The sequence below is a fragment of the Rhipicephalus sanguineus genome, chromosome 4 (genome assembly GCF_013339695.2).
Source record: "Rhipicephalus sanguineus isolate Rsan-2018 chromosome 4, BIME_Rsan_1.4, whole genome shotgun sequence".
NCBI lineage: Eukaryota > Metazoa > Arthropoda > Arachnida > Ixodida > Ixodidae > Rhipicephalus > Rhipicephalus sanguineus.
In genome coordinates this window covers 3,884,464-3,896,988 of record NC_051179.1, presented here as the reverse complement: position 1 = coordinate 3,896,988, position 12,525 = coordinate 3,884,464, and the positions used below count along the sequence as shown (strand labels likewise).

General features: G+C 43.2%; 1 protein-coding gene and 1 long non-coding RNA gene across 4 annotated transcripts in view; both read left to right on the top strand.

The window, feature by feature from the left end:
* Positions 1-12,525, top strand: part of LOC119389302 (monocarboxylate transporter 12) — a 372,577-nt gene that overhangs the window by 61,457 nt on the left and 298,595 nt on the right. The window lies entirely within an intron of this gene.
* On the top strand, positions 469-11,951 carry LOC119389305 (uncharacterized). Of its 2 annotated transcripts, XR_005183064.2 has the most exons (4): positions 469-785; positions 5,015-5,132; positions 8,400-8,599; positions 11,797-11,951. It is a non-coding gene; the product is annotated as an uncharacterized LOC119389305 (long non-coding RNA). The 2 variants fall into 2 exon arrangements; XR_005183063.2 differs by lacking the exon at positions 469-785 and having other exon boundaries at positions 4,813-5,132.

Sequence of the window (12,525 nt, the reverse complement as noted above, 5' to 3'; positions counted from 1 at the left end):
GGGTTGGGGGGGTTCAACCCCCCCCCCCCCCCGAAATTTTTCAATTTTCGAATTCAGCGCGGGAAATGAAGCACACGGCAGTGCCGAGCGTAGCGGCGACATCAGCTGATAACGCCGGCTTGCTTCCCTTTGCTTCAACGCAACGAAACATCATGCCTTGCAAGATCACATACTGCATTACGTAAAAGTGTTACTGCTTTGGAGTCATCCTGCTATTCACTGAGGACGTACATACAACTACTGTAGAGTTTTGCTTCGGCGGCAAACATCGATCGTAAAGCCGCACTACTACGTCCGTGGTACAAGCATGCAGTAGAAACCTGTCGTCTGCTAGAACAAAAAAAAAAAAGAAGCTACTGAAAAAGTATTTAACTTTTCTCGTATAAATTTTTCTTGAAGACGTCATTATTTTTTAACTATTTTGCCCAACAACATGCATTCTCTAACAATTTCACACGGCGACGTTTTCTTTTTCTTTTTCACGAACAACAATTCAAGCTAGATCCATCCATAGCCGAAGCCAGATGTTATTTGCCTTTGTTTGCGAGCGTCTCGCGTGTGTTCTCGTCCACAAGAAGATTGAAGGTAAAAGCATTAAATTTACGTAAGGAAGCTTCGTTCCTCGTTTGTGCGGTGTGCAAAGATTGCGCGCAATTCCCGCTGTTCTCGGAGTGCCGATGAAGTACGAGTCGTTCAAGGAATCAACGAAATGTGCGGGCGCTCGAATGACTCCATGGCTGACACCCGCGGCCACCTGCTACACGCCAGCGCGAAAGAAACTAAAGGTAAGTGGGCAGCTTATTATGTAAAGCATGCTACTCGGCGCAAGGCTCTGTTACCGCACTCGGATGTGGCGTCGTAAAGAGCCTTACGCACCTTTGCGAGCGACGACATTGTGCGCGTTTCCGATTCGCTTCGACTACGCTGATCTGAGCGTAGCCATGGCGCATCGGCACGGCCTTACGGGAGCGAATTCGCGAGAATTGCGAGAACATGCATGTGTGTGATGATCGATTTTTTCTTATGTGCATTGCAGTCAGCAGGACGCAAGTGGCGCTTGCTTCGTTTGTTGTTGATAAATCAAAGCCTGCAGCGCCATTTGCTGCTGGGCAGCATTTTGCTCACGTTCGCGGGCTATATAATTTGTAGCGTGGCTCAATTCACCTAGCCAACCACTTAAATTGTGATAATGAGCCTACATTCACCGTGAAGTGTTTATTATGCGCTTGAACGCTGGCTTGAGCTAGTTAAACGTAATCGTGTGTTTGCCTTGTGTTGGGAGAGGTGTTAAAAGAATCTTTGTGTGTATATGCACGTCGCCTTCGCGTGTCAGTAATATTGCACCAGCCAGCATCCACGTTGGACATCTGACGGTTATGAAAACTTGCATGCACAATGTGAGACTTGCATGCACAACACGTGCACTAACTTCCAACAAAATGGTTTATTTCAACCGAAGCACAAATATATGCAGTGGTGATGGTCAAACGCTACAGCCAGATGTCATGCGCAGAGAACTTTTTTGTCATTCTGATTTTAACAGGAGACGTGCAGAGAAGCGATATTTTCTTATGATAACCTTTTATACAAGCTATGCGCACCAACCACAAAACTAATCCATGTTCAAAAAATGCAATTCTTTTTCTGTCAGGGACGGCGTGCTTACACAATCGCTACCCAACGTTGCGATTTGGGCGGCTTCTACTATTAGTCTTGTTAGTTCATCACGGTTGGTCAATAACACCTTGGTGTTCCCAAAACCCGGGTCGCACCCACAAGCTCTGCAATGCATCATGAGCCAGCCATCGTTACCCTTCTTCACAAGGCTGAAGTGCTCTCGTAACCTGTCATTTAGACAGCGCCCCGTCTGTCCGACATACTGCTCTCCGCAAAAGAGGGGAATCTGATACGCCGCCGCCTCTTTACAGTCCACGAACTGAGTCCTACGTCTTATCTTGCAAGCAGAGGCGTTTTGCGGTGCTGCACTACTCAGTCTGCAGGTAGAATTAATCGAATTAAGCCGCCCAAATCACAAAGTTGGGTAGCGATTTTGTAAGCACACTGTCCCTGACAGAAAAAGAATTGCATTTTTTGAACATGGATTAGTTTTGTGGTTGGTACGCATAGCTTGTATAAAAGGTTATGGTAAGAAAATATCACTTCTCTGCACGTCTCCTGTTAAAATCAGAATGACAAAAAAGTTCTCTGCGCATGACATCTGACTGTAGCGTTTGACCATCACCACTGTATATATTCGTGCTTCGGTTGAAATAAACCATTTTGTTGAAAGTTAGCGCACGTGTTGTATCCTCCCTTCTCGTCCTTGTGTCATATTGCGCTAAATTTAATTTTTCCTAACGTCTTACCAACAAGGCCGAATTTGTCCCCTTGTGCAGTTCTTATGCGAGCTGTTATGCAGCTCTATTCACAATGTATCGTCGATTGTGGTCAACTTCTTTCAGCAAATTTACTGCGCTTTGGCCAGGCTTCAGTCCTAATGATTTCAGAATTTCGGCACGTGTGATACTGCCATCATTAGATGAAAAAAAAAAGCATCCATCGTCGCAATCTTTAAGACTCTGAAGCCTAACAAAGTGCAAAGACTTTGCGACACAATTCGGATTAGCTCAACACTTGCACCACACAGTTTGCATGCGCAGTTCTGTTTAATTGCATCACAAATAATATTAATGTCCATTAGAGTGTACCCGTTGTCATCCTGTGCGCGAGTTGCCTTGAAGGACGCTGAAAAGGGTGGGATTCAATGACGAAGAGTGTGATGGTTCAGTGTTCGGCACCTCAGTACGTCGCTAGCATTTATTCGCAGTTACAAGACAACTGAATTAGTTGCCACGAAATATACTGTCGCTGAAGGCTTTCTCTATCCTCAGCATCTCAACTTATCGATTGCCACGACAGACACAAGGTGTGATGAAACTAGGAGCTAAAATTGTTTGAATAGACGCGCTCTGAACCACGAATGTGAATAAAGACACACACAGCATCTTCGGGTTGTCTTTGCTGAAAAATTAGGCATGCAGAAAGTTAGCCATTTCAGAAAATGGACTGTAAGCGCTGAGTGCATACGAGGCGCTTGTCTTGGGTGCGTGTTCACTCACTACTTGCTTCCGGAAAATGAGGTTCTCAGCTACAAAAAAAAAACATTCAAAGAAAAGCACGAATCTGCAAAATATGGAGAAAAGGACACACTTCCCAAATTGCAAAACAACAAAAAAGTGACTTTTTTTTTAAATTTTGCCTTACCCTGTGCTCTTAAAGGAGTACTGACATGAATTTTAAAAATTTTCGTATTGTTGCTTTAAAAAGATACTGTTGTCGAGAAACCTAAAACAAGTATTGTGGTGCCTGGGAATGCATCGTATATATTTTAATTACCGCTACCTTTAAAAGACACATTCGGTTTCGATATCGAGGGGGCGGCTTCTCAGTGACGTTTCATAGCAATGTGACGTCACGGGGATACAGAAACTAGGGGCAAAACCGTCATGTGCTCGTTGTGCACGTAAGCAACGATGAGCAAATTGTCGTCCAGTGGCCCTGACAGTGATTTCTATGATTTAGGCTGCATGCAGGATGCAGAACTCGCTAACTCAGGGGAGCTGTCTTGACTCGTCGGGATAATGTCCATTGCAGTGGGGCTGGCTTGCAGATGCTCAGCGACGAAAATTTCCAGAGTCAAATTAAAATATTTTACACATATTCAACTCGGGTGTGTGGAGAGCGTTGACGCTGCATACGGAAGACACAAAAAATGTCCCTTTTTCGATGTCTCAAATAGTGTCAGTACTCCTTTAACGAGCACAAGACCAAGGAGCTATTTTGAGCAGTGTCGTGGTAAATGGCTCACGCACAGAACAGTCCCAACAAGCATCACGTCTATCCTTAGCACTTTCTCTCTGGTAGGTAAACTATGCTTGGCTTTCGGAGTTTCTCTGTTTCGGTCCCTAAAGCTACCGAAACGTTTCGGTCTCTTTAGGGACTTCGCAAAGCTTTTCTGGGAGCGTGTGTGGTAGCTTCACGGAAAGAAGCGCGAGTACAGTACATACTGGTGTGATCTCCTTGATGACATTGAGGTTGCAATCTTTGACAGTAGTTCCAAGCAAGGAGCACGAGGTCAGCAAATATGTGCTCAGCAGCACTCTTCTGGAAGGATCCTTACGATACAACGATAAAAGCCATCTATGCTCACCCGTTTGCACTTCATGCAGCCGACTGCATCATGTACGTAAACTTGTGGCCACGTGTCGACGCCTCGGACATTTGCAAATTACTTGTCTTACGTTTTGTCGAGCTTTGTCATGCAGCAGCAGTGAAGTCATAAACGGCTCTAGGCCACAACATTGTGAGAAGCGGCTAGTTACACAAGCCTACGAGAAAAGTTGGGGCTGATAGCGTTGTGGTCATGACATGAGCAAGTTGTAAGGACACTTTAACTCCTGGTAAATATTAATTTTATCATTGTTTTATTTCATCTGTACCCAGTTGCAGAAACAGTGAATGCCTCGTTAAAAAGGGACCTTACGCATGAAGCCACAACGGTCCTGCATCGTCGCAGCAGAACCTGATATGATTTGTGTGTAAGTGGACAAAACAGAGCTAACGAAAGCCAAGCATGATTTGCCTACCTAAAAGGAAGCAATGAGGACATACGTGATGCTTGTCAGGGTTGCCTATGCGCTAAAGCCATCCACTCTGGTACTGTTCTGATAGTTCCTTCGTCTTGTACTCGCTGAGGCGCACCTTCGGCATCTTGAAGACGTTGCAACCATCTTTCTGTGACTGTAACTTTGCCGTACTTTGCATGCAACTACTACAACCCACAACTGCACGCGCTTCCCCGATTGCCAGCTCATCTGGCTGTGACAACAAAACGGGTTCTACCTCATTGCCACCATTGGTGCAAGCTCCCTATAAAATGCTTCTGTGTCTTGCATGTATATCTGTGACTGAAAAACATTATGCAAACTATGCTCATCTCACAAATTGGTTGCAGCACTGTGGAGGCTGCAGGGTGGCTTTGCCAGTAGGAAGGGCGGAAATTCCTGAAGATGTGTTCATCCATGTTGCATCAGCTGCTTGGTGTTTTCATGGCATCTCTGCACACGTGTTGGGTGAGTAAAGTAAGGTGGTAGCAGAGCAAGGAAAACGAAAACATGGCAGCACCACTTGAAGCGCGTGCCTTTCACTTTGAATTTATCAATTTGTCATCGTGCACTGTGTGGCCTGTAATTTTTAAAGTGGCACTTCTATTTGCTTTATATTTGCATCCTCATGCTTCGACAGCAATGTATTTGTGACTATTTTACATTGTTTCCGCAATGTACTTTCAAGTTCTTGGTGACAAGGCTTAAGAAGTGTGACTAAACAAACCACTGATCTCTATAATGACATAACACACCTGATGCTTTGTTCTCAGCGTAACGTGGTTCATAGCTATAGCTGACTTCACCGTTTATTTGTGGCTGATGGTTGTGGGCAAGCAGCAAGCACGACTTCGGATTGAAGTGGGCGGTCATGGCTGCATAGGCTGTGCCATGTTGCTTCGTAACCACAGTTACTGGTGGTTACATATACAATAAAGGAACACAACGTACATTCGAAACGAGGTTAACATATCGGATATCACTGTGACAAATCATGTGCCAAACAAATGCAAATGTCTCAAGCTTGCCACTTTAAACTGCCCCTAAACCATCCAGAGGTCAAAATTTAGTTGTGGTTTTGCAGTTGTGCATAAGTCTACAACGAACACATAACCGTGAGAATTTTTTGAAACTGTGCCGTAAAAGTGGAGTTACACGCGTTTGATGATACAAAAGAGGCCCTCTCTGGTTTCGCTTTTTTCTTCTCTGTGCTTCGTTTGTCAGCTCGCCTCTCTTCCTGGCCGAGTGCTCCTCTTCACCATGCCAGGAGGAAGAGCGGTGAGTGGACAAACAGGCATTGTGGGTGCTGAGCAGATGAAAATGTTGACATCGCGGTAACACTGAGGAGCAGCACTGCCGAAAGGCCCAGAGAGGAGAAGAGATTGTTTCTAGGGGGAACTTGTAAGGCGCTCGCGGCTCGTAGTGCTGCCACATTTGACATTGTTGATCGTGATGACATTCGGAACTCGATGCGCACATTTACTTGAAATGTTATAAAAATATCAGAGGTGATTTAGAAGTCTAATGCAATTACTTATAGAATTATGTTTTGCTGCGAAAACACATAGCTTGCTTACACCTCATAGCTTCCACCCTACTGCAACCAGTTTGTGGGACGGAGTATACATATCAACAATAAAAAAAAAGATGAAAAATAACTCAGTATCACTAGTCCAATTCCAGCAATCCCAAACCTGTAAATAACTGAACTGCTAATACTGCTCTAACGAAACCCGTTCACAATGAATCAATGGTAATGAAAGTGTCATATTAGGAAAAGTTTCGCAGGAAAGCTCAGGTGAAGGCTCTCTTTGAATGCAAAGCAGATACCCTGCAACTAAGACGTGGATAGATGTCATCTAGCGGTCATCTAGCGGTCACATTACAAGCAGGATAAAATATTCCGTTCAGGTGCTTTGCTTGCATGCTATAATGAGAGGGGTTTTTAAACAAAGAAACCGTTGTCACTTTGCCCTGTATTACTGAAAATCGCTTTGATATGCCTTTTCCTTTTAGGCGAATCGTTTACCTACCCAGTGGATATAAGTTGATTTTGGATAACATTATGAATGCTCTTAAAACTTTGTTGACTGTACAGCTAACTTATTTTTAACATATGTCGTGGTAGGCATGAAGCAGTAGGCAATGCGCTTGAGTAATGCGTAATGTGACAAAAATAATAGTACTTAATATTACAGGCTGCATACATTTACATGTCTCTAAAAGTATGTGTACAAGTTTTTGTTTCACTCTAACAAAACATCCGGGCCATACTCACTATGTGGGAACAAATAGCTTCTGCCCTTTTTAACTCATCTCATCTCTTGGTGGTCAAAAGAAGCATCGATAGTGCATATCCTTCCTTTGTCAGGCTACCTATCTGAAACACTGAATCCTGTTCATCTTAACTGTGTGTGAGTTTGTCCCTTTTTAATAAGTTTCTGTGTTTGTGTGTGTGGGGGTGTGTGCATGTGGACTGAACGCACTTGGTTAGCTTTGAATTGAGCAATCTTGAATTTCATTTTCGTACAGCATTACATAAGCTAGACATTACAGGTCTTATAGCAGTACGAAAAATATGCAACGAGCAAGGCTAGAAATACAAAAATTGCACAAGGAGGTTCAACACAAAACTTGGTTCACTTAAAATATTTGGCGTGAGCTCTGCGTGTTTTCCAGCATAGGTCCCCATTTCACAATTCAGCTCATGCAGAGCAGATTGTGTTAAGCAGGACACTCATTTTAACATATTAACATGGCTCAAAGCATAAAACAATTAAAGGGACTGACAAACAATTCTTGTGGTACTTGTTCTCTTTAGTTCACTGGAAAGCTAACTAGTCACTGTCTTAATAATGGAATAGTAACGCTGAAAGTGCTGTGAAACATTTTCAGAAGTTTTGGATCTGTGGCTACTATGAAGTTGTGTACACACAACACAGGCGGCAAACAGTGGGAGCTCAACATGACAGCGGTACGAGTTTATGCACTGCAGTTTGGTGCACATGCGTGTGCCATGGCTCGACATGTCCCACTAGTTGACACGAAGCCAACGCTGCTTATTAGCATCAACTCCTTTGCCTAGTAAGCAGCACAGAATAGGACGGGGATAGGTAATAATATAATACAGTGTAATTTTGAGCACTAATTATGGTGCACATTAAAGCATCAAACTGTGTACAGCAAACAGAACGACTCGATAACACATCATCAGGCAATTTCTGCTAGGATGCATGGCATACTGTTTTTTTTTTACCTTTAAACGCAATTTAAATATGTAATCTTACTCAAATTGCGAAAAGCATGCCCTGCAATTCACGATCTTTTTATTTCCGCCAAGATCTAATCACACGTTCTGGCCAGTTGTCGGTCCCTTTAGTGATTAATAAATCTTTGCATATTTTTTCAGTGTAGTACAACCATCAGTGTCAACGTAAGCCATTTCATTAAAGAAGCCATCCAGAGCATCCAGCTAACGTTGCTTGCCTGTCCAGTTAGGGTTGTGGTTGTGCTGGATGAGCTTTTTTTACATACAGTGTGTAGTGAACTAACACCTTCAAAGTCAAGCGCAGGTTCAAAAAAAAGAACTAAAATAGAGGTTGCAAATGCAGGGCCTTAACTTTAAGAAGGGATGCCTCAATGTGCCTTCTGGAAAATGGGAGTGTTTTCTTTTGCTGCAGAAATTCGGATATTATAATTTACAATTCTAAAGACCTCATCTACGACCTTGTGCAGGTTGATCTTAAGCAGAAAACCAGAAGTGGCAGTGGTCTCCAGAAGAGACCAAGGACCCCAAGCTCTCTCTGACACAAGCAGGAAGGGCACTGTGGTGCATTGAAAACTTGCTCCAGTAGTGCATTGCCAGTGCACTATGCTGCTGTTTCATCAAGGAGAAAGGAGGTGACCAGCCCCAGAGGAACTTCATGCTCTACAGTGTGAGTGCCTGGATGGTTTTGTTTTTGTCCTGTCACATGTGCTGAATAGTGGGTGAGATTCAGCCGGGTTGGCTAGAAGGAATAGGGGTGACAAGTGTGGTAATTTCTCTAGCCAGGTAGTGTCGACTTTTGCACCGGTGCTGTTAGTGGCCCCAAGTGGTGCAGCTGTTCAGAAGTTTCAACATGGTTGTGGCTGCCGCCACAGACTACTGTAGCTTTGTCGTCTCGGTAAACGTTCAGATGCATCAGGAAAAATTCGCTCTGTCACTTTCTTCTAGAGCTGCCAACATTTTGCATTATACTTGAGTTTTGTTCCGGGCGTGAGAGCACAAATGAGCCTAGCATAGATTAAATGCTGAAATTTTACTCACGGGAGGCCCTGCATGTATGCCTGGCCTTGTTATCATAAGCACCTTGGTGGGTCAGCACGTATGGTGAAAAATTGGGTATCCGTTGCTTCATGAATGCTACATAATCCATCGATCACATCCAGTGAATCAGATGCAGTGGCATACTGGTCAAACGGTCTCGTTGCAGATAAATGATGCGTAAATGGCCATTATTTGCAAAAAAAAAAAACATATCAGCACATTCAATGAATAAACCATGTACAGCATGGACCGCTTATAACAAGTTGCCAGAGTCGCAAATATCTGCACTATAAGCGGTACTGCCCTGTAAACAAAACGACATTTGTGAAAGGCTGTACATCTGAAAAACATGACCAACAGGCACCCGCATGATTCCGACTATCTAGGCGTGCAACTTGGGCGTAAAGTTGTCAATGTTGAAAGGTTAACGTCTGCGGACCTGCAGTGTCGACATAGTGAACGCAGAAACAAGAAAACAAAAAGAAAGAGTGCCGTAGCGGAAAGCCGCTGACTGACTCTTCAGACCTCCACATTTATGCGAACTTCGCTGTGGTACAACACTGGCCAGAAACTATACGTGGAAAGGCTATTGAAATTCCGCGGGCGATGTCCAAAAAACAGTGACAACCATGAACCACCAATCTAGTGTTGCACATGCACTCCCTAGTTTTCGGTGAAGATTGAAGTCACTCCTGACTGCAATAACTGCAAAACGTTTCATTGACTCGGCACCAAACCGCAACCTTGATTGTCTGCAGACACTAACAGCTAGGTAGCTAGTGCTCGTTAGGCCTAGCTTGTGGGAGTTTGCCCCAAACAACACGGATATCGGGCGTAGAAGATGTTGCACTCCTGTCCTAAACAGTGGGCAGCAGGTGTGAAACGAAGTTCCGGTCCGCGATCGGGAAAGTCACGCCAGCTATCCTGAAAGAGTCTTCCAAGCTTGTAAGTCCACCTGCTGGTGGCAAAGGCAAAAGCTCTGTCGTGTCTCAAAACATTATCACTTGCTGGGGAATAGAGGTCGCACGCACAAGATCTCACTCTACAATGAGACTGTTTTCCCGACAGAAAACCGAAGAGCCAAACAGCAGTTACGTGCACTTCATGCAAACACGGGTGGCCCTTCAGAGCGCAGCACACACACACAACAAGCAGCCAGAGCAAAGGGAGCAAAGGCTTTTCTGTTGCCTAGGCAATCACTCCCCCTCTTCACACCATGATGCCCCCCTTGTTTCTCTTTTTTTTCTTCCACTGTTTCCTGTTCATTTGCTCTGCATCTCATCCTCCATGACGCTGTGGTTCTCCTCTCCCAGGCTGATCCGAAGCGCACTCTCTTCGTGTCTCTGAGAATTTTGCCGCAGCCGCCTTATAGCCGGTGTTTCATGTGGGGGGACTGCACAGTAAGCGGCATGCGTGTATACGTGGTGCTTTATGGGAGGGTATGCTGAATTCAGAAAAAACTGCATTATAACCGGTCCTGCACTGTGAACGATTGCGTTATAAATGGTGTGAAGTGTACATAAATATTTTATACACCTTAGACTGGGGCACATGTTTACATTGAAAAGTTGAAGATACTGGCAAAAAGGAAATATAACTAAACGTAATTTTTTATTGTAGCCATTTGAAATGTTTCTTCTCGTTCCACAGACAGTCATTACAGCATTCATGGCCTTTGATCACGGGATTCAGTGTTATAATTTTTCTTCCTATGCTGGTTAGGGTTAACCAGATGTTGCACTTACTTGCATTACGACTGCAGCACTAATTCTGTCAACCAAATTTTATTATCGTTCTTCCCTTGTAATGCGCACTTTGAACTTCCCGTCCTGCGATGGCAGTTAGGTTGCCAGATGTCCGTTGCTTTGCTTTGCTTCGTGCTTTGTTTTTTTCTGCGTAATTGAGTTTGAAGATTAGTCTCTCATTGTGCTCGAGCGGGGTGCTATTCCACGTCGTTTCTGTAACAATGACATTACACTGCTGTGTCATAAGCGCCGATTAGGTATTTTCTAGGGGTGTGTTAGAAATTTGTGGATAGGTGGTTAAATATTTCTCTAGTCGATTTTTCTATTGGATATATCATCAGTGTTCATGAACGCAAGTACTTTTTGGTTTTTCAAGTCTCCAACAGTGTGATAATTTTGATTTCTAATTGCCAGAGTTCACATAATAAATTTGATTTTGTGTAGGGGAAATCACCTATGCTACCATACTCTTCCAGCTCAATTGCAATTCACTTTCTATATGTCTTGAGTATGCCAATAAATTACCTTTGATTAATTCTAAAGCTTGCCGTTCACTTATGCCTATTTCTGTTTGGTGGGCTGTTTTGGTCTGGCTGGCACAGACCTGCCTACTTGTGTGCTGCTTTTTCAGCTTCATAACTTGCAGCATTTCATGTTACAAAGCTGTTCAAGATGGTATTATTGCAGACAAACTAAAGTTTAAGGGAAGTAAATGCACATGTACACATTACTAAATGCTCATTTAGGGCTTTTACTGGCAATACTTAAAGTTTTTGTTAGTATACAGAAGACATTTAATTCAAGGTTTTACGTAATGAGATTTCAACAGATTTACTACACATAAATATTTTCAAAATAGTAAGAAACACCTAGTTATTTTCCATGCAATAAGCATGCCATTACATTTTTTGCATGTGCTGGAGCTCACTCGTGCACTTTCCTTTTCTATTCACACAAATACATAAAAAAGCAGTATGTGCATTTCTTTTTCAGCATCATTCTGTGTGTTATTTCTTCTGCATGTGAACTAAGCTGCTTACATGTGCGTATGACATCATGTGTTTATGATTTATGCATGCAGATGCCTACGGAGAACACCTCAAGGCGCATCCAAGCAACGTCCTGGAGGCACAGCGCCACCGGAATCTCAATCGCTATTTGGGGGACCTGCTTAAAGTCCTTAAGAAATGATTCCAGTGTGAGGCTTTCAAAACGGCATGAATATTAATTTATTTATTATAAAGTTTTCATTTTTAAATTCCTGTTGTTGCACATTGTTTTGCACCATCTTTCCATGGGTGAGATACAACTCGTGAAGTGATGGTGCAAGGTGACCTCATTTGAACAGTCAATTGGGGTATGCAAATTGACACAGCTAGAACGTGCTATATAAAACAAGTTTTAGTCCTTGCAGCGGGGCTGGTTTTGAAGAGCATGTAAATTCTTTCTTTATGCGAAGACTAATTTTATTGAATTTTACTAAAAGCTAAATTTTATGCCGTCCTAAGCAGGGAGAGTTTTAGCTGGTGTTTTTTCTATTACATAAAACCCTGCATTATTTCGTTGCAGTATGACTGCAGCTTATGATGTCCAGCATATTAATTCAGTAGCTTCTTAACACATTTGTTTCTTCTAAAAGCCTTTGTTTGCTCATCAAGGCTGTGTCTAGATAGCAATCATATTTCACCTTCATGCAACATTAAGACAGAAATATTCACACGATTTCTACACAGTACAGCTTTACAAATAACGTGAATGGCCAATTGCCTGTTATGTTGCTTTCCACGAGGTCTAGGACGTCCATCTGATT